This window comes from Bos indicus, chromosome 14 (genome assembly GCF_029378745.1).
Source record: "Bos indicus isolate NIAB-ARS_2022 breed Sahiwal x Tharparkar chromosome 14, NIAB-ARS_B.indTharparkar_mat_pri_1.0, whole genome shotgun sequence".
In the NCBI taxonomy this organism is placed as follows: Eukaryota; Metazoa; Chordata; class Mammalia; order Artiodactyla; family Bovidae; genus Bos; species Bos indicus.
Window position 1 is genome coordinate 57,693,521 of NC_091773.1, and position 27,972 is coordinate 57,721,492.

The following is a 27,972-nucleotide window of genomic DNA, read 5'->3' on the forward strand; positions in this document are numbered from 1 at the left end:
TCTGTTTTTCTGGACTGCTCCTGGAATCTTCTACCTCCAATCTGTTCCTATCTGTAGATGTATACTCTTACTGGGATTACATGTTGCTACTTTCCTCTGTCATTTACACTGTTTCTTATAGTCAGCATTTTACCTTAATTGGCTTACTAACTTTTGAAGTACATTATTCAGTAATTTTATAATAACACATGCCTAAGAGATTTTTTAATGTGTTTATTCTAACGCATCACCTTAGCAAAATTTAATTAACTAAACATATACAAATATTAGTATTCTTATATAGAGTACAAGAATCTATATTTTAAACTAAAGAATAAACATGTATAATACTTAAAAGCATCTAGAACATTATGCACGGGATTTTGTATGATTCAGGAAATAATTTTAGTAGTTGTATTAATAATTCTAAAAACATTTCCAATGACGCCCTCTTTACATCACAGAGACACGTGACAGTTCATTGTTTACTAATCCCTTTTCTTATAAAACCTAAAGATACAGCTATTTAAGAATAAACATTTGTAAATTTTATGTTATAGGAATAAGCTCGTGTAAATTTGGATTTTCATAAGGAAACATCAACCAGTAAGATGACACAGGGCAACTGTGGATATAAGTTATAAACTAAGTGTTCTAACACTTAATGATTGCTAAGCAAAACAGTACATTTATATAATATTTATGCTTAAACCCACTGCCTTTAAAACTTCTGCACCTATGTACCTAATTCAGAAGAACCCAAAGAGAGAAAAGAAGAGAAAATGTATACTTGGCTTTTCTCTTCACTTTTAAAAGCAAATCTAATTCTGTTATTTCTCTAGGGTGAGAGGGGAATTTAGAGGGACACAAATATCCAGAATGAAATTAGAAAATATAATCTAGCCTTGATGGTCTATAAATCTGGAAATCCTTAAGAAATTTGCTATAGGACCATTCTTGGGATTTGAGGCAAATAGACCTGTTTTTGAGCTGGAAATGGTAAAATAACATTTGCCAAACTATTTCCCTGTCTATTTGACATCCTATTAGAACTCTCTGCAATGGACTTCCAACAACCTCCTTGAAAAGAATTCCCCAAAGTCTCATTTAATCCACAAATTCCTCCCTAACAATTCCTGCCTTGGTATGGCCCCAACTATTTTTAGATGACAGTCATAAAATGAGGAACAAAGTATAAATGACCAGAAGTGTTAAACACTCTCTTTAAGACTAAAAATATGTTGCTAGTTGATTCTGTAAGGGTCATAGCTTTTCTTTGACCTGTGGTTTTTATGCAGGCTCTGTAGTTTATCTAAGTCTATTTTGATTACTCAGAACATATAAGCTTCTCATAGAAGAGCATTTATTTTTCACTCTTATACTTCTAAACTTGATTTTACATGCTCAGGAGTTTGACTTACTGCCTCTTATAAATTCTAATATCTATTACTATCTTAAAAGAACTCTAGAGAACATTTTGATTGAAGACTCTAATGGTAAAATCATCCTTTTATAATCCTGAAATTTTATGTTTTTATAAAGGCATGTATATTTTATATACACACATACATGCACATGCATACATATTTGTGTGTGTGTGTGCCTGTGTATTGGAAGGGCTGATGACAATTTCAGTGAAGCACATGGCATCATTATTTAGTGATTCACTCACTGCTGCTGCTGCTAAGTCACTTCAGTCGTGTCCGACTCTGTGCGACCCCATAGACGGCAGCCCACCAGGCTCCCCTGTCCCTGGGATTCTCCAGGCAAGAACCCTGGAGTGGGCTGTCATTTCCTTCTCCAATGCATGAAAGTGAAAAGTGAAAGTGAAGTCATTCAGTAAGTGTCCGACTCTTCGCGACCCCGTGGACTGCAGCCTATCAGGCTCCTCCGTCCATGGGATTTTCCAGGCAAGAGTACTGGAGTGGGGGTGCCATCACCTTCTCCAGATTCACTCACTATGTAGGCTAATTTCCATGCAGATGGAAAAGACAAAGAAAAGTCAAGACAAAGAAAAGACAAAAAAAGAAAAGTCAAAAATGGAGGTGACTTATCAGTGGTAGTAACAACCTAAGTGTCCTACTTCATCCTTCCCTAATTTTTCTACTTTCTATAACCACCCAGAAGCAACAAAGGCACATTGTGTTTGTTTTAGAAACATTACTGCATTTCCCTCTTATATACTTTTCACAAGGTATACAACATGATTACTTCAAACTTATTCATATAATTTAAAACACTAAAATTAAAAAAAAAAAAAATCACACTGTAGTTTTGCTCTCTGCCTCTCCAGCCTTGTGTCTTTCTTGTCGTATTCACCCTAGATTTATGTTTGTGAATCCAAATAATCAAGGCTACAGGTAACCTAGGCCTAAACCCATTGACATAGCCTGTGGTTACTTCGGTGATTGGATTCCAGGCGGGCACTTCAATGAGAGGTACACGAGGCAATGTAATTTTCCTGCAAATGCTGTGAAAGAGGCTTCTCTTTCTTACTGACATGCAGTCTGGGAGCATGTGAGGAGATGATTCATTCACCTTGTCCCTGCGGTAGGAAAATTCCAGAACTTCTGGGGACATACTAATGAGCCTCAGAATAAAACTAAAACAGGGACAGGAAAGACTGATAGATGAAGAGAAACTTGAACCTAATAACATTTGCACCCCTCTTCCATGTTGGCCGCCATCCTTCTGAATGTTTCTGATACTGATAAATGAATTTGAACTGCCGAAGTCTCCTTTGCTTTTCTGTCACTTACAATCTGAGGACACAATCCTTGGTTAGAACAGATAGTATGTTTTTTAAAGATACTGCTCCCAGGAAATTTCTCAGCAAAATGTTTCCATGGTCAAATACAGTTGGGGAATGCTGAATGTAATACTTTATTTTACTTCATGGAAATGATATTTTAACACCAGTCCTCTTGCTAAAACCCATTGCACTTAAAAATATTTTATATAGCTTCTAAGATTCTGCATGAATTTACATTTTACTATTTATTCTCCTTCTTCATGGCCTCTTGTCTACTGTACCCTAGCCCCACTGCTCTTTTCTTCCTCCAATTTAGCAAACTCTCTCCTACCTCAAGGCTTTGTCTTTGCTGTTCACTCTACATGGAATTGGGGCTTCCCTGGTGGCTCAAACGGTGAAGAATCTGCCTGCAATGCAGGAGACGGGGTTCCATCCCTGGGTTAGGGAAATCCCATGGAGAAGAGAATGGCTACCCACTCCGGTATTCTTACCTGGAGAATCCCATGGGCAGAGGAGTCTGGCAGGCTGCAGTTCATGGGGTTGCAAAGAGTCAGACACGACTGAGCAACTAAATGCCCCTCTTTATCTGGCTAATTCCTACTTCTTTTAGCTTCAGCTTACATCTTACTTCTTACCAGAGTTCTTCCCTAAATCCATCCTCTAGTTAAATTGGTACCTCTTGTTCATTCTTATAGCATTTTATTCTTTCCCTTTATAGCACCATACAATTTAAAAGTTTATGCAATCTAAATATTTACATCATTGTTTAATCTCTCCCTTCCTATTATTTCGAAAACCCTGTGAGGACAGAAACCATATCTGATTTGTTGACGTTTGTTTGAGCAAAATATGGTGCTGTTCCTGGCACACAGTAGGGACTAGATAAATATTTATTGCCTCATTTCTATCTAGAGGCATGTGACATCGTAACATACTATACAGAATTTCAATAATGAATCCTGTTTAAATTTGTTTAATCCAGAATTTCCCAAATTTATTTAAGAACTGAACTTTTCTTGAGGGATTAACATGAATGAAATTCCTGGATACTCTTATTCTATAGCTCACATTTTAAGAAAACACTTTTTACATTGTTTAGGTCATTTATCCTTTAAATATTCAAGACTAAAAGCCTAAACATATAATTTTATGAGCACTGGACAGTTCTAAGCTTCAGAAGTTCAAATGAGGTCGAGCAACAAGGATATTTGAGGACATTAACCCTGATCATTTTCGGGAGCAGTGTATAGCACGCATATGTTACATTTTCTGTGTTGTTTTTCATGGTGGAAGATGGGCTTCCACCAATTTCTAGGAAATTGAAACGCACTCCAGTTTTCTTGCCTGAAAAATTCTATGGACAGAAGAGCCTAAAGGGCTATGGTCTATGGGGTCGCAAAGAGTTGGACATGACTGAGCAACTGAGCGTGCGTGCACACACACACACATCTTAAAAATCATCAGTTGAGGATCTGTATGATACTAGACTGTAAAGAATTTGTGTGTACTCCCTTAAAGACAATAGTTAATCATTGTGCATTGAATTGTATTGTTCTAGTTTTTATTTTAGGCATCCTTTAAGTTAGATAAGGACAGTCAAATACACGGTTAGGAGGATTAAATACTACCCCAGGGCATGTTCTAAAATTCACATGAAAATAATTTTAAATCCCAGTAAATGGTAATGACTTTAGCAATGTCCTTATTTACATTTGTAATGTATATTTTACCAGTACAGAAAATTCCATATAAATGTCTTTTTGAAAAAAATCTCCAAAGAACATTGAAAGCTGGCACATGCATTGCTTTCCCTAGAGAATTTTTAGCTTGACTTTATAACTGCATTCTGCCAAAACCAGATGAGACAAGTCCAGGAATAATTCAAATGACCGCACACGTCAACAATCCAATCTTCAAGCCCAGGTTCCTAACTCCAGGGCAGGGGTGCAGAAAGCATTGAAAATGTCCATTACACTAAGCAGGTGTGAAGTGAACTATTATTTGCTCAACCAGCTGGAATCTTGCCCCTAGTGTAGATTTCTTTCGAAAGCCACAAGCTCCTCACTAACCACCCACATGCATAACTTGCTTTAAGAAGGGTTGGGAAAATGTCATGGGCTGAACCCAACACTCCTCTCTGACCATCTAGATCTACTTCACTGTAAGCCAATGGATTTCAAACCAAGATTTACCAAGAAATGTTACAGTTTTCTAATTATGTTTTGCCCAGAACCATCTGTGATGGCTTTTTCAATATGTTCAAGTCCATTTCAACAGCTACAAGATGTATGAGGTTTTCTCTCCTTCCCACCCTGACACTGGAACACAAAACACACCCATCACCCTTCTGGAACATGCACTTAGAAGGCTTGGATGACAAAAGAGAGCCCCTTTTTACTGCACCTGAGGGCAAGATAGGAGACAGAGGGTCTCTTTGATGAAATAGTGCACAGGTATCCTGCAAGAGACAGTCCTTGGCTAGGCTGAGATTTGTTTGCCTTGTAGAGATAAGGACATTGAGATCACACCAGTACACATTTTTCTAACTGGCTTCTCTCAATTTCCCCAAACCTCCCTGGATTTGAAGCTTTTCTTGTTTTATCCAGAAGAAAAGAAAAACAATTGAGGCTGTATGACAGGTATCACCAGTCAAAAGAGAAAGAGAAGGAGTGGGCTGTAGGAAGAGGGAGGAGCTGGTCTGTGAAGGTGGACCTAAAAGGCCAGTGGTGAGCAGTGGAGAGAGAAGAACCCTCAGGAGTAACAGGCTCCATTTTTTAGTTTTTTAAGGAACCTCCATACTGTTCTCCACAGTGACTGTACCAATTTACATTTCTACCAGCCGTGCAAGAAGATTCCCTTTTCTCCACATCCTCTCCAGAGTTTGTTATTTGTAGACTTTTTCATGATGGCCATTCTAACTTCTGTGAGGTGATACCTCATTGTAGTTTTGATCTGCATTTCTCTAATAATTAATGATGTTTAACATCTTTTCACATGTTAGTTGGCCATCTGTATGTCTGTTTAGTTCTTCCTCCCATTTTTTGATTGGGTTGTTTGGGTTTCTGTGATACTGAGCTGCATGAGCTGCTTGTATAATTTGGAGATTAATCATTTGTCCATTGCTTCTTTTGCAAATATTTTCTCCCATCCTGAGGGTTGTCTTTTCTTCTTTTTTATGGTTTTATTTGCTGTGCAAAAGCTTTTAAGTTTAATTAGTTCCCATTTGTTTACTTTTGTTTTAATAGAACTACCATATGATTAAGCAATCCCACTCCTGGGCATGCACCCTGAGAAAACCATAATTCAAAAAGACACATATACTCCAATGTTCATTGCAGCACTATTTACAATAGCCAGGACATGGAAGCAACCTAAATGTCCATCAACAGATGAGTAAAGAAAATGTGATACGTAAGTACAATTGAACATTACTCAGCCATAAAAAGGAGTGAAATTGGGTATTTACAGCGATGTGGATGGACTTGGAGTCTGTCATACAGAGTGAAGTAAGTCAGAAAGAGAACAGACACAGTATATTAATGCATATATACGGGTCTAGAAAAAGGGTACAGATGGACCTATTTATAGCGCAGGAATAGAGACACAGATGTAGGGAACACGTGTGGACACAGAGGCGGGGGTAGGATGAACTGAGAGAGGAGCACTGACATATATCCACTACCGTGTGTAAAGCAGATAGCCAGCAGGAAGCTGCTTTGTAGCACAGGAAGCTCAACTCTGTGCTCTGTGATGACTTGGCATGCAGAGGGGGAAGGGAGGCTCATGAAGGAGGGGATATATGTATACATATAACTTTCACTTTGTTGTATAGCAGAAACTGACATAACATTGTAAAGCAATTATCTTCCAATTAAAAAATTAAATAAAAGCTATGGCAAAGTGGTAACAATTTTAAGTTCGGGATATGCAAAAAAAAGTAACAGGCTCCATAGAAGCTGGAGAGGGAAAGACTGCACTGGAAAGCACAGTTGGCAGAAATGGGTGGAAAAAGTCTTCCAGATTGGCTGCCAGGTGAGACACTGCTGGGAACACACTGTTATGCGACAGGGATTGTACAGTACATTCCTGTAGATGACTTGCTTCTTATTGACGAGCCAGCAGTAATGCATTTTCAGTGATGATTTTACTGTCCCTCTTGTCCAGTGGTAAAGGCAGAGTAAGGAGGTTTTTACAAAAGTTAAAAACAAACACCTCATGCAACCTGGCACATTCAGGAATAAATATATTAAATTGTTGCTTGTAGAATATGCATATGTTTAAGACAAATTCTAAATCACTTTACACAATATCAAACATACATATAGAAAGGTATATACAGAATTCCAGGTACATATAAGAACATCAATGCATGGCAGAATTAAAACAAAAAGGGATTCTATACACACGCACACACATACACATCATTGCCTTTAAGAATGCTGATTCCACTGATAGAGTTTTTTCATATTTCATATTTGTTCTGATAGTGCTTTGAATTCCTATGGAAAATGTGATCATTTAAAACAGGGACTCTGATATTAAAGTGAGAACAAAGAATAAAACATTTATATTTCTCCAAGTTCAAGCCAAGTTTATATATATATATGTATACACATATGTATATATATGTGTGTGTGTGTATATATATATATATATTAGAAATTCCACTTCTTTGCTTTTCTCTAGAGTCAGTGATGTTTTCACTGGTGGTAGCCAACATGTCTTGAGATAAGTTGAATATCATTTTTGGAGGCTTTAATTGCAATACAATGAACATGGTCCTTGTGTTCATTTGAGAATGCAGAACAGTAAATAATATTTATAAAGCTTCACATTGTGCTGTGTTCTCAGTCGTGTCTGACGCTTTGTGACCCCATGGACTGTAGCCCACTAGGCTTCTCTGTCCGTGAGATTCTCCAGGTAAGAATATTGGAGTGGGTTGCCATTTCCTTCTCCAGGGAAAGCTTCACATTATGCTTAAGTAAAAAGTGAAATTAAAATGTATCTAAAATAAGACAGATTAAATTTCTTCTGCAAAATCTTTATTCAGTTAATTTTAAAACATACCAAAAAGGCCAGGGAGTAAATCACCACATAAAGTCTTAACATCATTTGGAAAAAGGATAAGAAATATAAATAAGCAGAAAACATTCTCAAATGAAGAAAGCAAATTTTAAAAAAAAGAAAAAACAGACATCAAGAAATTCAACTTTCAAGACCTGAAGCACAATCAACTAAAAAATACAAATAGAAAACAGGAAGTTAAGAAAATGAGAAAAATAATTCTTTAAAATATAGAATAAACTTCCAACAAGTGGAAGAAAGATGCACTTAATTATATTTAAAGTATAGGAATGAAAGTTAAAACCAGCTAAATATATGGCAAATGCTTCAATAGAGAAATTTTAGAAGAATAAAATTTCTAAAAATAAAAATCTTTGTATTTAAATATAAAGCAAATTAAGAGAGATGCAGTAAAGAATGGATACAATGTTATGGTAAAAATTAGGGTATAAATCTGCTTATAAAACATCCAGTTTATGCTGTTTAGAGGGCTCCAGGTTTCATTTATACCCAGATCTTCAGTCTGGCATTCAGGTATACTTGGGTACCTAGGGAAACTTATGGGATGGGTCCACCAGGAGGATATTTGCCTGATGGAAGAAAGAGGTACATAGGAAAGAGCTCATTCTAAAGAAGGGAAAGACAGGAGATTATCTCATTAACAACACATCAGTCACTGGAGAGGCAGGTCTCTCTGCAGAGCGCAGTGTCTCTTATTCTGCATCTGCTGTATATGGAGTTCTCCCATAAACCCCCTACAGGTGAAACCCATCCTCCATTCACCTCCCTGCCTTCTGCCCCTTCCTCTCCATGTGACTCAGCCTGTCACTGGCACAAGAATAACACCATCAGGACCCTAGAGATGATGGAACCCTGACATGGCATAAATATCAGAACCATGAGGGGGGACGCCCAGCAAAAGTACATCCTCTCATGAAGGTTTATAGGCATGTGAGGCCTGGAGGAAGCAGAGAACCTGGCAAAGACTGGAACCTGCTGTACGATATGCAGATGGACACCACCGTAATGGCAGAAAGCAAAGAAGAACTCAAGAGCCTCTTGATGAGGGTGATAGAGGATAGTGGAAAAAGCTGACTTAAAACTCAACATTCAAAAAACTAAGATCATGGCATCTGGTCCCATCACTTCATGGCAAATAGATGGGGAAAAATGGAAACAGTGGCAAATCTTATTTCCTTGGACTCCAAAATCACTGTGGATGGTGACTGCAGCCATGAAGTTGTAGGACCCTAGCTCCTTGGAAGGAAAGCTCTGACAAACCTAGACAGAGTATTAAAAATCACTTTGCTGGCGAAGGTTTGAATAGTCAAAGCTATGGTTTTTCCAGTAGTCATGTACAGATGTGAGAGTTGAACCATAAAGAACTCTGAGCACTGAAGAATTGATGCTTTCACATTGTGAGGCTGGAGAAGACTCTTGAGAGTCCCTTGAACAGCCAGGAGATCAAAGCAGTGACTCCTAAAGGAAACCAACCCTGAAAATTCCTTTGAAGGAATGATGCTGAAGCTAAAGTTCCAATACCCTGGCCACCTGATGCAAAGAGCCAACTCATTGGAAAAGACCCTGATGCTGGGAAAGATTGAGGGCAGGAGGAAAAGGGGACAACAGAGGATGAGATGGTTGGATGGAATCACATACTCAATGGACATGAATTTGAGTAAACTCTGGGAGATAGTGAATGCGGGGAAATTAGCAAGATGGCACCAGTCAGGCTCTCTCACACCACATCCTCACACCCTCTCCCCATGTTTGGTAAACAGTGACTTTGGATGGTTATGTAACAGCTGAGATCATTCATAGCACTGTGCATGCACATCATGAGGTACTTGTTTGGCTAGGGGGCCACATTTGGTCTGTAAGTATATTTATAAGCTTCAGCTGGAAAAGCCCTGAAGTGTTGTGTGTGGTTATGTTGTTTATGCCTGTTGCTACTGGCTGCTGCTGCAGCCAGTAGAGAATAAATGCATCTGCACTTCCTACCGCTCCTTGCATTTTCTTCCAGCCTCTTAGCTCCTGGCTTGCCTACCATAAGTTCAGAGAACAGCGCACACAGTGAGATACAGCGAGACAATTAGCACTGTGAGCAGGATCGGCAAGACAGTGAAGGACAGGGAAGTCTGGTGTGCTGCATTCCATGGGGTCTCTAAGTGTCGCACGACTTAAGAATGAAGAACAAGATGATCAGAAAAGTGACTTGCTTGTGGGCCCACATGAGACATCCCCAGGGAGTTCCCAGGAACAGCATGGAGACTTTGAAGGAGAAGCTAGATTTCCATGAAGTTTGTTGGTGGGACTAGAGGAAAGGAAAAAATGTATGTCACAAAAATATATGTCATCAAACTGTAATTCTACCTTGGTCTGAGATCAAAATGGTCTATAGAACTGGGGCCATGATTCAAATTATAAAAGTTATAGAAAGTGCAGTTATAGAGTCAAAGTGCTGGGAAAAAGAAGTAATGGCATTTAGAATATAAACCATTTACTACAGCCAATAAAACCATCTTTTAAGAAAAAGGTCAAAGGCAACTTCAGATAAATGAAAACAGAGATTATTATGCAAATAAGGATTTTAACTTCTAAAAGATGTCCTTAAAGACAAAGATCTGAGATATGAGATGAATAGTGAGCTATGAAAATGTAAGTATATGAAAAAATATAATTTAATTGACATGTATGAAACTTTAACAATGAATCATTGTGGGAATAAAAATTCAAGATTGAATTGAATGAAGCATTATCACTATCTTGAATGGATGACTGGAGTTAAGCCACTTTAAGATACTTACAGTATTCAGAAGAATAAAGATATTTAGCCTTTACAATTTAATAGGTTACTCTAGTATTTTTAAATGCAGTGTTAAAACTTTTAAAATAATTTATATTAAAACTATAATCTTTAGAAAACTATAGAAAAATAGTTTATGTCTCCCAAACTATCAGATGCTCAGTTGCTTTAGTTGTGTCCAACTCTTTGCAACCCTATGAACTGTAGCCCACCAAGCTCTTCTGTCCATGGAATTCTCCAGACAAGAATACTAGAGTGGGTTCCCATTTCCTTCTCCACCAAAATATCAGAGAAAATATTAAATGGTAGAAGAAGAAAATATCAATCAATTAAAATGGCAAGAGAGAAAAAAATTAGAGTCAGCAAATAGAAAGTAGAAAATAAGATGGTAGCAGTTAATCCAAATATACACTCCAGTATTCTTCAGAATTCTCTGGTGGCTCAGATGATACAGAATCTGCCTGCAATGTGGGAGACTTGGATTTGATCTATATGTAAACAAAATGATTTCTTCTTGAAAATCAAAGATTGTTAGACTGACTAATAAAATCTAACTTTATATTATTTATAGGAAACAAAAGTTTAAATTTAAAAATGATGAAACATATGCTACTGCTGCTGCTAAGTCGCTTCAGTCCTGTCTGACTCTGTGCGACCCCATACACGGCAGCCCACCAGGCTTCCCGTCCCTGGGATTCTCCAGGCAAGAACACTGGAGTGGGTTGCCATTTCCTTCTCTAATGCATGAAATTGAAAAGTGAAAGGGAAGTCGATCAGTCGTGTCTGACTCTAGCGACCCCATGGACTGCAGCCTACCAGGCTCCTCCGTCCATGGGATTTTCTAGGCAAAAGTACTGGAGTGTGGTGCCATTGCCTTCTCCGGAAACAGATGCTATGTAGATATAAATCAAAGCAAGTCTAATTTAGTTATATTAGTAACACAGAACCCCTTCGTGGATCATAACCTTGTTGTGATGAAGGGGTTAGTGTCACTCAATGAAGCTATGAGCCATGCCATGCAGGGCCACCCAAGATGCATGGGTCATAGTGAAGAGTCCTGACAACACGTAGTCCACTGGGGGAGCAAATGGCAAACCTCTCCAGTATTATTGCTGCGAGAACCCCATGAATAGTATGAGAAGGCAAAAAGATATGACACCAGAAAATGAGCCCTCCAGATTGGAAGGTATTCAATACAGCTACTGGGAAACAGCAGAGAGCAATTACTAGTAGCTTCAGAAAGAATGAAGCACCCTGCCAAAGCAGAAATGATGCTCAGTTGTGAATGTGTCTGGTGGTAAAAGTAAAGTCCAGTGCTATAAAAAACAATATTGCATAAGACCTGGACTTTTAGGTCTGTGAATCAAGATAAATTGCCTGTGGTCAAGCAGGAGATGGCAAGATTGAACATCGACATCTTAGGAATCAGGGAACTAAAATGGATAGGAATGGGTGAATTTAATTCAGGTGACCATTATAACTACCACTCTGGATAAGAATCCCTTAGAAGAAATGGAGTAGTTTGAAACTCAACATTCAAAAAACGAAGATCATGGCATCTGGTCCCATCACTTCATGACAAATAGAAGAGGAAAAAGTGGAAGTAGTGACAGATTTTATTTTCTGGAGTTACAAAATCACTGTGGATGGTGACTGCAGCCATGAAATTAAATGGTTCTTGCTCTTTGGAAGGAAAACTATTGCAAACCTAGACAGCATATTAAAAAGCAGAGACATCATTTTGCCGATAAAGGTCCATATAGCCTAAGCTATGGTTCTTCCAGAAGTCATGTACAGATGTGAGAGCTGGACCATAAAGAAGGCTGAGTGCCAAAGAATTGATGCTTTTGAATTGTGGTGCTGGAGAGGACTCTTGAGAGTCCATTGGACTGCAAAGAGATCAAACCAGTCAATCCTAAAGGAAATCAACCCTGAATACTCATTGGAAGGACTGATGTTGAAGCTCCAATACTTTGGCCACCTGATGCAAAAAGCAAACTCACTGGAAAAGACCCTGATGCTGGGAAAACTTGAAGGCAATAGGAGAATGGGGAGGCAGAGGATGAAATGGTTAGATCATCACTGACTCAATAGACATGAATTTGAGCAAACTCAGGGAGATAGTGAAGGACAGGGGAGCCTGACATGCTGCAGTTAATGGAGTCACAGAGTTAGACATGATCTAGCGACTGAATAACAACAAATAATACAGAAAATGTATTTTAGAGCAAAAAGCAATGTTAGTGATAAAGAGGGTCATCACATAATTATAAATCTTTAATTCCTGAGGATTATATAGTGATTTTAAACTTAAATGGATTTATGATGACTTTCAAAATATAAAGAGAAAATATTGATATATCTACATAAGAAATTGACAAATCAACTGTGAATATTGAACATTTTAATGCTTCTATAAATATTGATATACAAGCAGATAATCAATATCAATAAGACTATACAAATAACCCCTGGAGAAGGGAACGTCAACCCACTCCAGTATTCTTGCTGGAGAATACCATGGACAGAGGAGCCTGGTGGGCTACAGTCCATGGGGTCACAAAGACTTGGACACAACTGAGTGACTAACACTTTATACAAATAACACAATTAACAAGATTGATCTTATGGACATATGTAGAACATTATACCCCATCATTGCAAATATATATTCTTTGCCACAATGAAATATGTGCATGTATATATACACCCACACACACACATATATATATAAATTCATCATACATAAGCCTATATAGCATCTCAAAAAGTTTCAAACATCTTTATATTCAGACATTTATTTATCTAGTTTTAGAAATTTAAAACAAGAAAAAAAAACTTAAAAAATCTGTATTTATTTGTTAAATAATATTACTATATATTTTTAAATACTCAAAACTGCTTATTACTTCATAATAAAGGTATTACAATTAGAGATAACACAAAGACATAAAAGATAAAATTACAAACAACTTTGAGTAAAAATATTGAAAATTTATCTGAAATAAATTCCTAGATTTTAAAAGTACCAAATTGTCATAAATAATAAATAGAACCTGAGGAGTCCTACAACAGCACCATATTTTTTTCAGTAGTTTAAACTTTTTTCCCAAATACCATTTCATAGTCTTAATATTTTGGTTCACATTATCACCAAACAAACCTCAAAAGCATGTCTTTATATTGACAGAGAGAGATGATCTCTTGGACTACACAAAAATATAAAAAGCAAATGTATAATTTCAAAAAGGAATAAATAATATTTTTACAGGTTCTGTGATTATACACAAAAAAACCCCAAAATTATAAGTGGACAAACTATTATTAGAATTCACTGGAGATTTTAACAAGGTTGAGATAGAATTGATACACACATGAGTCCATTGTGTTTCTATATTTTGGAAAGAAAACGTTAGGCAAGAAATTTAAAAAATAATTTCTAATAGCAGCTGAAAATATAAAGCACCTAAGAATAAAGCTAGTAAACTATGTATAAGACTATTTTGGAGAAATTTATCAAACTGTTATAGCATTTCAAGGAAGGTCTATATAATGGAAAGATTTAGCATGATCATAGAATATGAGCTTAAAGACATCTATTTCAATTCTATTTAAGTTAATCTATAAATTAATATAAGACCAAATTAAAATTCAATAGGATTTTTTTATAAATGTTTAATTTATATGAAAGGTAAAGGACCAAGAAGAGCTAAACCATTCCTGAGGAGTTAGTTAGCCAGAGGAAAATGACTTACTAGATATAAAAAAAATTCAAGTTATATTAAATAAGACTGTGATAGCAGATGCTCTTTGCTCATGGACAAATTTTCTAATGGAATCAAATACAGGGCTTGGGAATAACACAAAATTCATGGAAATAGAAGCAGGGCAGAGGTGTATTGCACACAAATGGGGAAAGAAAGGACTCCCACTCAGTAACGGTACTGAAAACAAAATATCCATGTGGGGAGAAAGGGAAATGGATCTCTACCTCAAAATATACATGAAAACAATTCCAAGTGGATTCAGGACTTAAATGTCAAAGACAAAACTTTTAGAAAAATATATAGGAGAAATTTTATGAGGCTACAGTTGGGAAGAATTTCTTAAGTAAAACTCAGAGCATGTAAATTGTAAACCACTTCTTCAGGTTTATAAGAAAAAGACAAAACAAAGCCAAAGGACATGAAGAGACATTTCACTGGAAACATAAATGACCAATAAAAATGTGAAAAATACTCAACTTTGCTAATAATGATATAACATTAAACTAACTTGCAAAAATGATAAATGTCAGACTAAGGGTTGATATGGAGAAGGCAATGGCACCCCACTCCAGTACTCTTGCCTGGAAAATCCCATGGACGGAGGAGCCTGGTAGGCTGCAGTCCATGGGGTCACGAAGAGTCGGACACGACTGCACGACTTCACTTTCACTTTTCACTTTCATGCTTTGGAGAAGGAAATGGCAACCCACTCCAGTGTTCTTGCCTGGAGAATCCCAGGGATGGGGGAGCCTGGTGGGCTGCCGTGTATGGGGTCGCACAGAGTCGGACATGACTGAAGCGACTTAGCGGCAGGGTTGATAAGACTAACCAAAAGGAATTCTCCTCCATTATAGGTGAATGTATATAGGATCAACTTTGGAAGACAACTGAGCCTCACCTAGTAATATTGAACTGACTCTGCAACAGCTATTTCACTCCTAACACATATACCCTAGAGAAACACTTGCACTTCTGTACAGAGAACTGCACAGCACATGAATGTTCACAAGAGAACCATCAGAGTATTAAACACATTATTGACAACCCAAAAACCTATCAAGAGATGAAACAATGTTTAAAGTGGCAATCCAACAATAAATTATTACACAGACAAGGGAAAAAAATAAACCTCACATCAATGAGAGTGAATCATAAATATAAATTAACACCTATTAGAATGACCAAAATCCAGAACACTGACAACACCGATTCCTAGCAAGGATATGGAGTGACAGGAGTTCTTATCCACTGCTCGGGAATGCAAAATGGTGTATCCACATTGGAAGAGAGTTTGGCAGTTTCTTTACAAAACTAAACATATATTTATCATACAATCCAGTAATCACCGTCCTTGGTATTAACCCCAAAGGAGTTGAAAACTTATGTACATACAAAAGTGCCCCCCCCCCCCCCGCCCCACCCCACCTCACCACCCAGATGAGCCCACACACAGATGTTTATGTCCTTTAGGAGGTAAATGGATAAACTATGGCATATCCTGAAAATAGAAAATTCTTCAGCATTAAAAAGAAATGAATTATCAAGCCATGAAAAGACATGGAAGAACCTTAAACCCATATTACTAAGTGGAAGAAGTCAATCTGAAAAGCCTCCATATTTTATGATATCAAATACATGACATTCTGGGAAAGGCAAAACTAGAGAGATGGAGAAAACTTCAGTGGTTGCCAGAGATTGGAAGTGCCGGGAGGGAATCTAATCCCTGAACATTTAGAACCAACAAGGATGATTACCACAAAACTGAAAAAGATGAACCCCTTAGCTACTCCTGCATACATGGGAAAAAGCAAACACTGCTTAAACTGGAATAAAATATTTTAGACTACTCAGGTTTCATTGATACTGCTGGAAAGGGGCTATCTTTGAAAACTATTACTTTGTTTACGATTTGCTGTGCACTATAAGCTGCGGTGGCCTAAAGAAAAGTAAGATAAATGTGTAAGTGTAATTCAGTGAAGCATAAATATTTTCCACATAACTATTCCAAGTTTTCTTAATCACTAGGTCCTTCATCTTTTTAAGCAAACCTCACAAGACAACCTGTATTTGCTAACATAAGAGTCTATCTTGGTCAGTTTGAATTCTGCTGTTCTTGTACAGGGCTAAAATTAACCACGATCTTAAATTATTAACACATTCTCCAAGAAGCTAACCTTCTTCCAGGAAGGCTGTTAATCTCAGAAGAGTAAATCCTTCCTGTTTCTGTTATAATAGCTATAAAATGTGGCTAGTATTTCCTGCCTTCCTCAAGAAATGGTAGTAATTAATTGCCGAGATACTTAAAAAATAACTATGTGGTTCTATGGATTAAAGGACAAACAAAGTATTGTTATATTTGGGCAGTTTTTCCTCTAATGAACTCTCAGAATTTGGGGGTTGGTATCTTTCCAAAAATTATAAATGAGAAAGAAATGTGCTTTCTTTCTCAAAGGGCAGTTGAACTTTGTTCAAAATGCTTAAGAAAACATCCGGTGGGATGTTTGCTGATGGAGCTATGTCAACTCATCTTCAAGATTCCCCTTCTAGAATAGTACGACCATTATGAGTCCAAATGCCATGAATATTTTAGCATCACTAAAATCTCATCTCCTAGTAGCCACAGTGCCGTCCTAACCAGCTACTGCTGGAGGTCTGGGCCTGTTTATTCAAGAGGAAACTGAAAGTTCAAGGATAATGTAAAATTGTGAAAGTTATGGTTAGGCACAGGAGCTAAACATGAGAGACATCTTTAGCAAATGGGAAATGTGTGTGGTGTGTGTGTGTGTGTTTGTGTGTGTGCTCAATTTTCTTCCATGAAGAATCATTTAAACACTGAACAGTTAGTAAATAAAAATGTCTGAGAAGATTTTTCCAGGCAAGAGCTGAGCCATAGCATATTACAGTATTTGCTGAAAGAGAGGTTATTACTTGGCTCAGAGGTTCTGTCCCTTCTTCCCCATGTCTCATCCCCCTTCAGGGTTGAAACAGCAGGCATTTTTCTGACAGAGGGATTCAGAGACAGGAACAAAGGTCATGAACGTGTGACTTTACAAAGAGCGGAATTCAAAAGGAGATTACTCGGATATTTCTTCTGTACTTTTGATCTCTTAATCAAATTATATGTAAAAAGTTACATGGTTCAGGCATTCTAAAAACAGCCTTGATTTATTTTTCTTTATTTAGTGCCTTTCAGCAAATACTGTTGAGAGCCCATTTTGAGAAAGTCTTCAACTGCAAACCAACCACAATCACAAAACGTCACCAGATTTAAATGTAAATTTGAAAAAATAAATATACCCCAGAAAAGTTAAGATTATTCACTTATTAACAGATAGTTATTGATCACCTACTATGTGTTCAGCACTGGGGGTATATAGTCATTGCACACATAAAGTTTACAAGCTCGTGTGATAAGTTTTTATTATAATCTCATCTGGAGAATCCCAGGGATGGCGGAGTCTGGTAAACTGCTGTCTATGGAATTGCACAGAGTTGGACACGACTGAAGTGACTTAGCAGCAGCAGCAGCATTACACAAGTACGTGTTTAGTAACTCTAAGTGCTCTGCAAGAGAACTATGGTAAAGAGTATGTGGCAGATGGATCTTGATCCAGACAAGATATCAGGGAAGGCTTTCAAAAGAAGTGATGGTTGAGCTTATATCCAAGGATGAACAGATGTTATCTTGGCAGAAGATAGAAGATAAAGTGGTGCAATAAAGATAGTTCAGGGCATTTTCATTTTTTTCAAAATTGAAAAGCAGTGCACACTTTGCTTCAGATTAAAATATACCAACCCGAGTCACACGTCCTTACAAACTGAACTGAATGTGCTGAGAAAGACTGAGGACAGAACCCCTACCTAAGCAACAACTGCTTCCCTGCCAGATGCCAGCTACATAGAGTGATTTGCAGAACGCTGAAGACCCAGGGGCCCTTAAATAACCTGACATCTTGTTGTCTTCCCATTCCACATTTCTAATGGCCAGAAATTCCTGCCGTTAATTTCATTCCTTTGGATTACACAACCTCAATACTAGTAGGGCACTGTCTCTATAAAGCCACAGAGGCTCATCCTGACTTCTCAAGATCCTGCGTGATCTGGCCCCTGATGTTCTCCTGCCAACCCCCGGCTCATGCTCTTGTCTCCATTCTTCCATGCTCAGAACAACACAGGCCTCTTGCATGATGTAAATCACCATGGTCCTGCCCACCTCAGAGTCTTCACAGACTCCCTTCCCTTGTGCTGCTGCTGCTGCTAAGTCACTTCAGTCGTGTCCGAATCTGTACGACCCCATAGACAGCAGCCCACCAGGCTCCTCCGTCCCTAGGATTCTCCAGGCAAGAGTACTGGAGTGGGTTGCCATTTCCTTTTCCCCCATTCCCTTGTAATATAATACAATACAAATATGTTATATTTAGACATAACATATATACATATAATTATTTTATATAATATAGTTATATATTATTATATGTAATATTATATTAATGATATCTATTATAACTGTATGATTATAATAGTAACATATTATGTAATATATAATAGTAATATATTATGCTACTTAATGCAAATAGAGTCAGGAAGGAAATATATATAACTTTGCATCTCTGAAGCTTTTGTTGTTGTTGTTCAGTCACCAATTCATGTACTACTCTTTGTGACCCCATGGACTGCAGCATGCCAGGCTTACCTGCCCCTCACCATCTCTTGGAGTTTGCCCAAGTTCATGTCCATTGAATTGGTGATACCATCCAACCATCTCATCCTCTGTCACCCTCTTCTCCTTCTGCCCTCAATCTTTCTCAGCATCAGGGTCTTTTCCAATGAGTCAGCTCTTCGCATCAGGTGGCCAAAGTGTTGGAGCTTCAGCTTCAGCATCAGTCTGTCCAATGAGTATTCAGGGTTTCTTTCCTTTAGGATGGACTGGTTTGATCTCCTTGCTGTCCAAGGGACTCCCGAGAGTCTTCTCCAACACCATAGTTCAAAAGCATCAATTCTTTGGTGCTCTGTCTTCTTTATCATCCAACTCTCACATCCATACATGATTACTGGAAAGACTATAGCTTTGACTATATGGATCTTTGTCAGCAAAGTGATGCCTTTCTTTTTAATACACTGTCTAGATTTGTCATAGCTTTCCTTCCAAGAAGCAACCATCTTCTAATTTCAAGCCTGCAGACACCATCCACAGTGATTTTAGAGCCCAAGAAGAGGAAATCTATCATTGCTTCCACTTTTTTCCCTTCTATTTACCATGAAGTGATGGGGCTGGATGCCACGATCTTACTTTTTAAAATAATTTTGAGTTTTAAGCTGGCTTTTTCATTTTCCTCTTTTACCCTAATCAAGAGGCTCTTTAGTTTATCTTCACTTTCTTCCACTAGAGGTATCATCTGCATATCTGAGGTTGTTGATATTTCTCCCAGCAATCTTGATTCCAGCTTGTAACTCATCTAGCCTGGTATTTTTCATAGTGTGCTCTGCCTATAAGTTAAGTAAACAGGGTGAGAATATACAGTCTTGTCATATTCCTTTTTCTGAAGCTTAATCTTAGTTATATATTAAATATAGTTTATATATGTTATATAATATATATTAATAGATAATAGTATTATAATTATATTATTATGATAGATAACAATGACTGTTAAAGGAAGGAAAGAAGAGAGGGATGGAGGGAGGCAGAGACATAAGAATACACATGTGGTTCGAGAGGCTTGCCTGCCCATCATCTCACCTTTACCATTCCAAGTGGCTTAGGCAGGCATGGTTCTACTCCAGGGCCTGTGGCCCAGGACTCTCCAAACCCCTGGTTACCATGATTCATTCAGCACTGGGCACATGGCTCAAAGAGATGGGTCAACTAAGGTTCTTTCCAAGATTTCTTCTCCAAGAACATTTAGAAGAGATGCTCTTGCTCCTTTTAGAATCACAAGATGAAAGGGAGAGGCACGTGAGATCTGCAGTCACTTTCATTTGCTAAGTAGAAGAAGTCAGCAGCAGGAAAAAATCAGGCCAGAACTCAAAATGTAGCAAATTGAGACTTGGAGACAGAGAATGTGTGGAAACAGATTTTAAGAGCAAGGGAGGTAGACTTTGTAACATCCTTTAGGCTTCTGATCCAGCCATGCCTGAATGTTTGGCTTCCTACTCATAGAGTTTTCAGTTATACAGATAAATCCATTTGTTCTCAATTTTATTTAAGTAGGATTCCTGTTACTTTGGGGGGGAAAAAAAAACCCTGTCAAGTACAGTAGTGATGGCTCTGTTTAAAAACAGCCTAACCCTTCTCTCAATATAAATTAATACTTTGGTCTCACAACATTGGAAGTGCCAAAAGCAGTGCCCAGTGTTTGACAGCAGCCCAGTAAGTGTTGTGACTGGCTGATGAAATAATGAATGACCTAATAGTAACCGTGAATATTTTCAAAGGCACAGCCAGAAGAAAGAAGTTGGGGAATACAATTTCAACATGAGGTGCAGAACTATTGCACAGCAGGTTCCAAGTTCAGCCTGAACAGCACAACAGGTGGACTATGAACCAATTCTGGGTGAGTTTCTGGATTGAAATCCTGATTCTGGGAAATACTGACGGCAAAAGGAGAAGAAGGCAGCAGAGGATAAGATGATCAGAGAGCATCACTGACTCAGTGGACATGAATCTGAGCAAACTCCGGGAGACAGTGAAGGACAGGGAAGCCTGTTGTGCTGCAGTCCAGGGGCTGGCAGAGTCGACTTAGCACTCGACACAACCTAGCAACTGAACGACAGCAACAACAAGTGGATCGGGACGTAGAAGACCTGGGCTTAGAACCTCGGCTCTACTGTTTATCCCCTGCTGGACCCTGGGCAAATTAATTAATTCTCTGCTCCTCAGCTTCCTTATTTGCAAACTGCTGATGAGGAGGAGGACTGTAGAGTTGTTACTGAAAGGAAACACATGAAAATCAATGAAATCAATGAGATGGTTTAAAAAAAAAAGCATGTACACCCGTGGCGGATTCATGTTGATGTTAGGCAAAACCAATACAATATTGTAAAGTAATTAGCGTCTAATTAAAATAAATAAATTTAAATTTAAAAAAAGCATGTAAATCCAACCAAGCATTCCTTAGACTCTCTCTCTTTCTCTCTCTCTCACACACACACACACTCACACACCAGTAGAGTAGGTTATAATTTCAGAAGTAGGTTGCAATTTCAGTTGAACACAATGCTCCGTGGGCAGTACTAAAATAAATGACCTGACATTCTCACTGTGATGCTTGGAGGGTCATCTGGAAGCTTTTTGCTCCCTGGCCCCATGTTCTCATTCTGGTTTCTGGTTGAGAAGTAACTGTATTGTGATCCTGAATTTGTGAATTGACTGAGATGGTAATCTCTTCTTCATTTAGGTCTTGTAAACTCTACGAACACTTAGAAATAAATATCAAACTTAGTATTAAAAGATGATTTTAAGTTCCAAATAATCTGTTTGTTGTTTAAGGTATTTGTATGTTGGAGAGAATCAGTCAGTTTTGTCATTTTTAAGTGAAAGTTTCTAGAGAATTTAAGTTAGGAGTATCGGCATGACTAAAATAATTTGATTTATTTTACTGTTAAGTTTATTATATTAAACTAATGAGCACTTTGTCACTTATTATCAGTGTGACTTCCAGCAAGTTATTCAAGATTTCAGTACTTCAGTTTCCTCAACCTGTAAAACATAAATTAGAACAGTTTTTAATTAGACAGAATTAAAAATTAGGATAGCTACCTCATGGGACTGATTTGAGGATTAAATAAATGAAAAACTTAGAACATTATCTGGCATAAAGTAAGCATTATATAAATATTGGCTGTAAGGGTTTAGAAAGTTTTTGAAAGTTAAGCTCATACGTGTACACTGTCATATAGTTGAGTCACTTAAGACAATAATTAAATTTATAAAAACAAAAAAGACATTTAGAGGAGTTTAACTAAATTTTAAATATAGTTGATGGTTTAAGGTGATTTTAGTCTGCTCAAATTGAATTAATTTATTGGTATTTTGATGCAGGTGAAATTGATCTTATTCTCATAGTATTAATCATAGATATACAGAGAGATGATCAAGAACTACATGTTGAATTGAAAAACTAAAAGAAAGCCAAGTTTTTCAAATTTGTCAGACTTAATAAACTGAATATTCATATAGAGCCCAAGTGACTACAGAGGGCGTTTTGTTGTTTTGGGTTTTTTGTTTGTTTTGGTGTTGATTTTTTTGCTTACCAAAGTTATTTATACCCCTAACTTTAAATGAGTATTAACAAATAACAGCCTCCATTAGTCAGTGTAAAGGTAAAATACAATGGTGCATTTTAGCATTTCTCAAATTATCTCCCAATGTTAGGAAACTATACCATATGCTTCTCTTGAAGAATCCAGTTCTTGATAGCATATTGATAAAGATGTTTAAGGGCTTCCCTAGTGGCTCAGCAGTAAAGAATTCACCTGCCAATGCAGGAGATACAGGTTTGATCCCTGGATCAGGAAGATCCACTGGAGAAGGAAATGGCAACTCACTCCAGACTTCTTGCCTGGGAAATCCCATGGACAGAAGAACCTGGGAGGCTACAGTCCGTGGATCTCAAGAGTCAGACACAACTGAGCAACTAAACAACAATAGCAACTATGTATAAATGTATTCATCCTAGTTTCTCATCATTAGTTTCCCATGGAGCCTTTTATTTGTGCACATCCACCATCCATTTAGGACAGCACTTTGCAAACCTTAAGTCCTAGACCAATGGAAAGTTTATAGATCAGTCATGTCAGTGGGTCTCAGATGGTAACTTTCTTTCATCCAGGAGTCAAGAGGGCAGGTGCCTGAGGGCTGAAGGATAGATCTAGTGGGGATGGCAGAGAGATCTGGTGATGACAGAGGAAGCCAAGGGGAGGGGAGACCACTGAGGCACAGTTTGCTTGTGGCCCCCTTCTCTAGACATTGCAACCTGATTTTTTTTCTGGTAAACACTCTCACGGACAAGGTGACAGATCCGTCCCTCCTCAGCCCTTCATCCTAATTTCTGTTACTCCTGGGCAACACATCTAAATTATTTTACTCATAGTTTTTTTTTAATTAATCATTTTAATGATGTGTCATTTCAGTGATTGGTGTACAAAACTGGCAAAATCTTCTGCCTGCAGCTGTAAAATTCTGGTGCATGTGAGTCAAGCTATGATGGTGAAATTTGAGGATGTCTTTGTCGAGTGTCCTCCATGCTTTGCTGATGTTCTTGCTTTAGTTCCCAGGACATTCATCTCTGGGGGTTCTTGAGCTCCATCTGCATTTTGTTGAAGCCCCTCGTGTGCATGCTGGTTTTATCCTGGGAAGGGATCTAAAGCCCTTTGCTCCTCAGATCCTAAATATGTCCAGGGAAGAGGGGTTAGCTTCCCATGTATTTGAAGTCCTCAGCGCATCTCCTTTCCAAATGACTTCCAATTTAACTTTGCCAAACCTGGAAGCCGTCCCTTTTATCTTCTTGTAGAGGCTCTCCCCTCCCCCAGCCAATCTCTATTTTCTTTCATAAGAGCTCCCATGATGCATAGTTGTGGGTATACTATTTTTTGAAGCATTATACTTTACAGAACAATTTTGGCCACAGTCTGTGTTTGCCAAACAAAATTATGCCTCTTTTTTAGTTCTTGAGTATGTGTGTGTTCTTTGAAATTGCTCTAATTGCCTAATGCTGTGATTTTGTATAGTTGAGGTTAGCCAGGGCAAATTATGGCCAAAAAAAGGAGGACTGTCCACTTGAAGGATTTTTGATCTATGTCTGTTCTTTAAAATTATTACTCATGATACTTGTGACAACAAAAATGAGGTATTGCTAGAAAATCTGAGAAATGAGAGGCAGTCACAGTCTTCATTGGAAAACTACATTTTAGAAATTGAGAGTGGTTTCATAAAGAATCTGAACAAGATTTCTTGCTTTGAATGGCTATTTGGGGTCACATTAAAGGACTTTATTGTAGTCAATGTGTGAGTTTCGATTTATATGCTTGAGGCATGTAAACAACAAAACAAAATACAGACCCCTTTTTAAAAGAATTTGGTTTGAGGACTTCCCTGGTAGTCCAGTGACTGGGACTTTGTCTTCCAGTGTGGGGTGTTGGTTCGATACTTAGTAGGGGAGCTGAGATCCCACATGCCTTGCAGCCAGAGAACCAAAACATAAAACAGAAACAATGTTGTAACACATTCAGTAAAGACTTAAAAAATGGTACATATAAAAAAAAAATCTTAAAAAAGTAATTTGGGCTACAAGCAATCTAGGAGACAAAATTTGAGACTAGCATCTTCATTTAAAACCACACACAGTAAAGGGGAGCAATATGAACCCCAAGGGGGCAAAAGCTGACTCCTGCAAGGTGAAATAATCTCAGGTGTTAAAATGATCTGCAGTTGTGTACAAACAAATAGAAATTTTGTGAGGAGAAGAAGAAGGAATTAGGGGGGAAAGTCTGAGGCTTTTTGCCAAGGGAGTGATGGAGAAAATAAGTTTGAGAAACACTAAACTGAGCCTTGTGATAAATTGGTGAAATTACTGAAAGTTCATTTCTACAACATTTATCAGTTCTTGTTCTGAAGTTTATGCTTCGCAATCAGAATCTGCTGCCTGTGTGGGTCTTGTGTCTTTGATGTTAAAGAGTTGCCTCATTTCTCACAGCTATGAAATTTTTGGTATTTCTTAGATGGCATGTGGGGCGAGGGCTATATTTGTAAAATTCAAAATGACATTTTCCAGTGGTTCAGTTGACTGAACCAAATGTGACCTTTGTGTTGGCCTAAGAAAACCCTAAATGATGGGACTACATTGCCACATGTCACCACTCATAATTTGTAGTACTCAAACTTTGTAAGAACTCATAATTTTCATGCCTACTCAATCTTTAAGATCCAAATCAAGCATCACCCTGGTTTTGAAACCTAAACAGAGCTTCAAGGTCCATGGAGTAATTATTCCTTCTTCTGAGCTGGCAGTATGGAGTACATATGTCAATTATTATGCTAACTACATTGCATTATAATATTTGTTCTTACTTTCTACATCAAGAGCTGTCACAGGTGAACAGCAGTGCCTGGTCCATCTCTCTATTCCTAGACCCTTGCTGTGGTGATGGGCTGTGGTATCGCAGCTCAGTAGGACTTGTAGTGTGCGAAGATACCTGCAGTCCAATGGAAGTGGCGAGAAGCCATGGTCCAGGATTCCCTTTGGGGTTTTCTGCAAAACTTTTACAGGCAAGCCCTCTCAATTAAACTGTTTCAGTGTCCAAACTACAGCAATTACAACCCTGCAACATTTATTGCCAAGTGGCATTGCTAATTTTTTCATGCTGTGTTTAGATTCCAGTGTATTTTTTCCCTTATCCATCTCTGTTCCTATAACCAGGTCAAACCAGAAACCTGAAAGTCAAACCAGTCTCCACACACAGCAGTCTCTTTTCAACCAATTTAATATTTCTTTAATCCTTCCTCAACTTCCAGTGTGACAGAAGCAGCTTCATAAAAGGATACTCCTTCACTGATTGAAGCGTTAACTACGCTATAACATACAAGGACGCTGTTTATTTCTAGCTCTGCAGCGGGAAGGAGAGGTGGGCATTGTGTGTTGCCATTCGGTAATGTTTGGAAAGGAATGGACAATGATTTCAGAATGAAACTGTAGCCATTTTCGTTGCACCCAGGAAGACCAAATACAGGATATGAGCACATATTAACTAGACAGCTTGCGCATATTAACTAGACAGCTTTTGTGTAATAAAGGGGTTTTTTTTAATTGAAGACCCACTCATTGTTTCTAAGATTCTTCCATAAAACACTGCTGCCCTTGGTAATTCTCTATGAGGGCATGAAAATAGAAGAGCTATTATTTACTTAATTATAATACTATTCATGCCTACCTAAGTCACCTCGGTCATGTCAGACTCTGCAACCCTGTGGACTATAGCCCACCAGGCTCCTCTGTCCATGGGATTCTCCAGGCGGGAATTCTGGAGTGGGTTGCTATGCCCTCTTCCAGGGGATCTTCCTGACCCAGGGATTGAGCCTGCATCTTCTGCGGCTCCTGCATTGACAGGTGGATTCTTTATTACTCGTACCACTTGGGAATACTATTATTACATGGTGATTATTTTTTTGAAAATACCAAAGATTGCAAAAAATAAAATACAAAACATCTAGAGTTAATGATGATAATGTATGATGATAATAACCTATAACATCATACACACACACACACATTTTGTAATATGACAGTGCTCATTATTATACAGTTACCTCCTTTATTTTTTACAAAAAGTAGTTTCAAAGTGGTCATACTTTCCAAAACTATTCTTTCCATTTTTAAACAATTATAAACATCTCCTGATATCCATTTCCAAGTCATACTAGTTTTTAATGGCCATATACCATTCTCCTCTATGAAATATATTTTATTTTTGCTTATTTATTTTTATTAAGATATAGTTGATTTACAATTATTCTGTGGGATTTATATGAACAGTCTTTCACTTTGTATAATTTTTTAAATTATAGCTAACACTTTGAAGAACTATAGCATAAATCTTAACACACTCTTTTTTTTTTTCTTCTGATAAATTCCAGGAAGCTAAACTGCTGAGTCATGAAGTGTAGACATTTTTAAGTCCTCTAGTGGATAATGCTGAATTTCCCTTCAGGAGAGTTGCATCAATTCACAGGCAAAATATATTAAAAAGTAGTCTTTTAAAACCACAGTGTGACCTACCTTCACAACATGGCACAGATGTGGGCTTCCCGGCCAAACCACAGCAGATTGAATGGCTTGGTATGTGGCAACGGAGAAGGTCTCTTGGTGGAATGTCTGAGGCAAAGTTACAGAGTAGCTCCTAGCAACAGCCTGGATTTAGAGTGCAAACCACAAGTATTCACTGCCTACCTTGCATGCTGGTCACAGTCACATGCTGGGTTTTTATTTTTGTTGGTATTTTTAAAATATTTTCCCAGCCAGGTTAGCACTGTTATTTTCAGGATCACATGTTGATTCTGCAGGACAAAATCAGAACAGAGAAGGAAATAAGTAAAAACACACATAGAAAATCTCCAGTGAATCTCTGAACCTAGATTCTGAAAGATAACTTTGCAAAATATGCCTGCCTATGTAGATGCTCTCAGCAACTACATGTCAAGTAAATTTTTATCTGGGACCATGGAAAGATCTGGCAACCTAATATTAATCTTGCCTGTCACTTTCTCCCTCAGAAATGATATACAGAGAAAGTATATGCCTTAGACTTGATAATGCCATTTCTTCCCCAGTGCTCAAAACTGAAATGTAACAAACAATCATTCATTAGCGTTAAGCAGTGCTAGTGGTAAAGAACCCACCTGCCAACACAGGTAGATGTAAGGGATGTGGGTTCAATCCCTGGGTTGGGAAGATGCCCTGGAGGAGGGCATGGCAGCCCACTCCAGTATTCTTGCCTGGAGAATCCCATGGACAGAGGAGCCTGACGGGCTACAGTCCATGGGGTCACAGGTCACGACTGAAGCAACTTAGCACACAGCACGCAGTGTTAAGTAGTGCCTTCACCTCCAT

At 38.0% G+C, this 27,972-nt stretch overlaps 2 long non-coding RNA genes across 2 annotated transcripts in view; one reads left to right on the forward strand and one right to left on the reverse strand.

Annotated features, from left to right (window-relative positions):
• LOC139186952 (uncharacterized) overlaps positions 1–27,972 on the forward strand; it is a 264,026-nt gene that overhangs the window by 66,224 nt on the left and 169,830 nt on the right. The window lies entirely within an intron of this gene.
• On the reverse strand, positions 18,953–27,416 carry LOC139186951 (uncharacterized). Its single transcript, XR_011570639.1, has 3 exons — positions 27,142–27,416; positions 20,109–22,067; positions 18,953–19,855 (listed from the first exon to the last, which is right to left on the reverse strand). It is a non-coding gene; the product is annotated as an uncharacterized lncRNA (long non-coding RNA).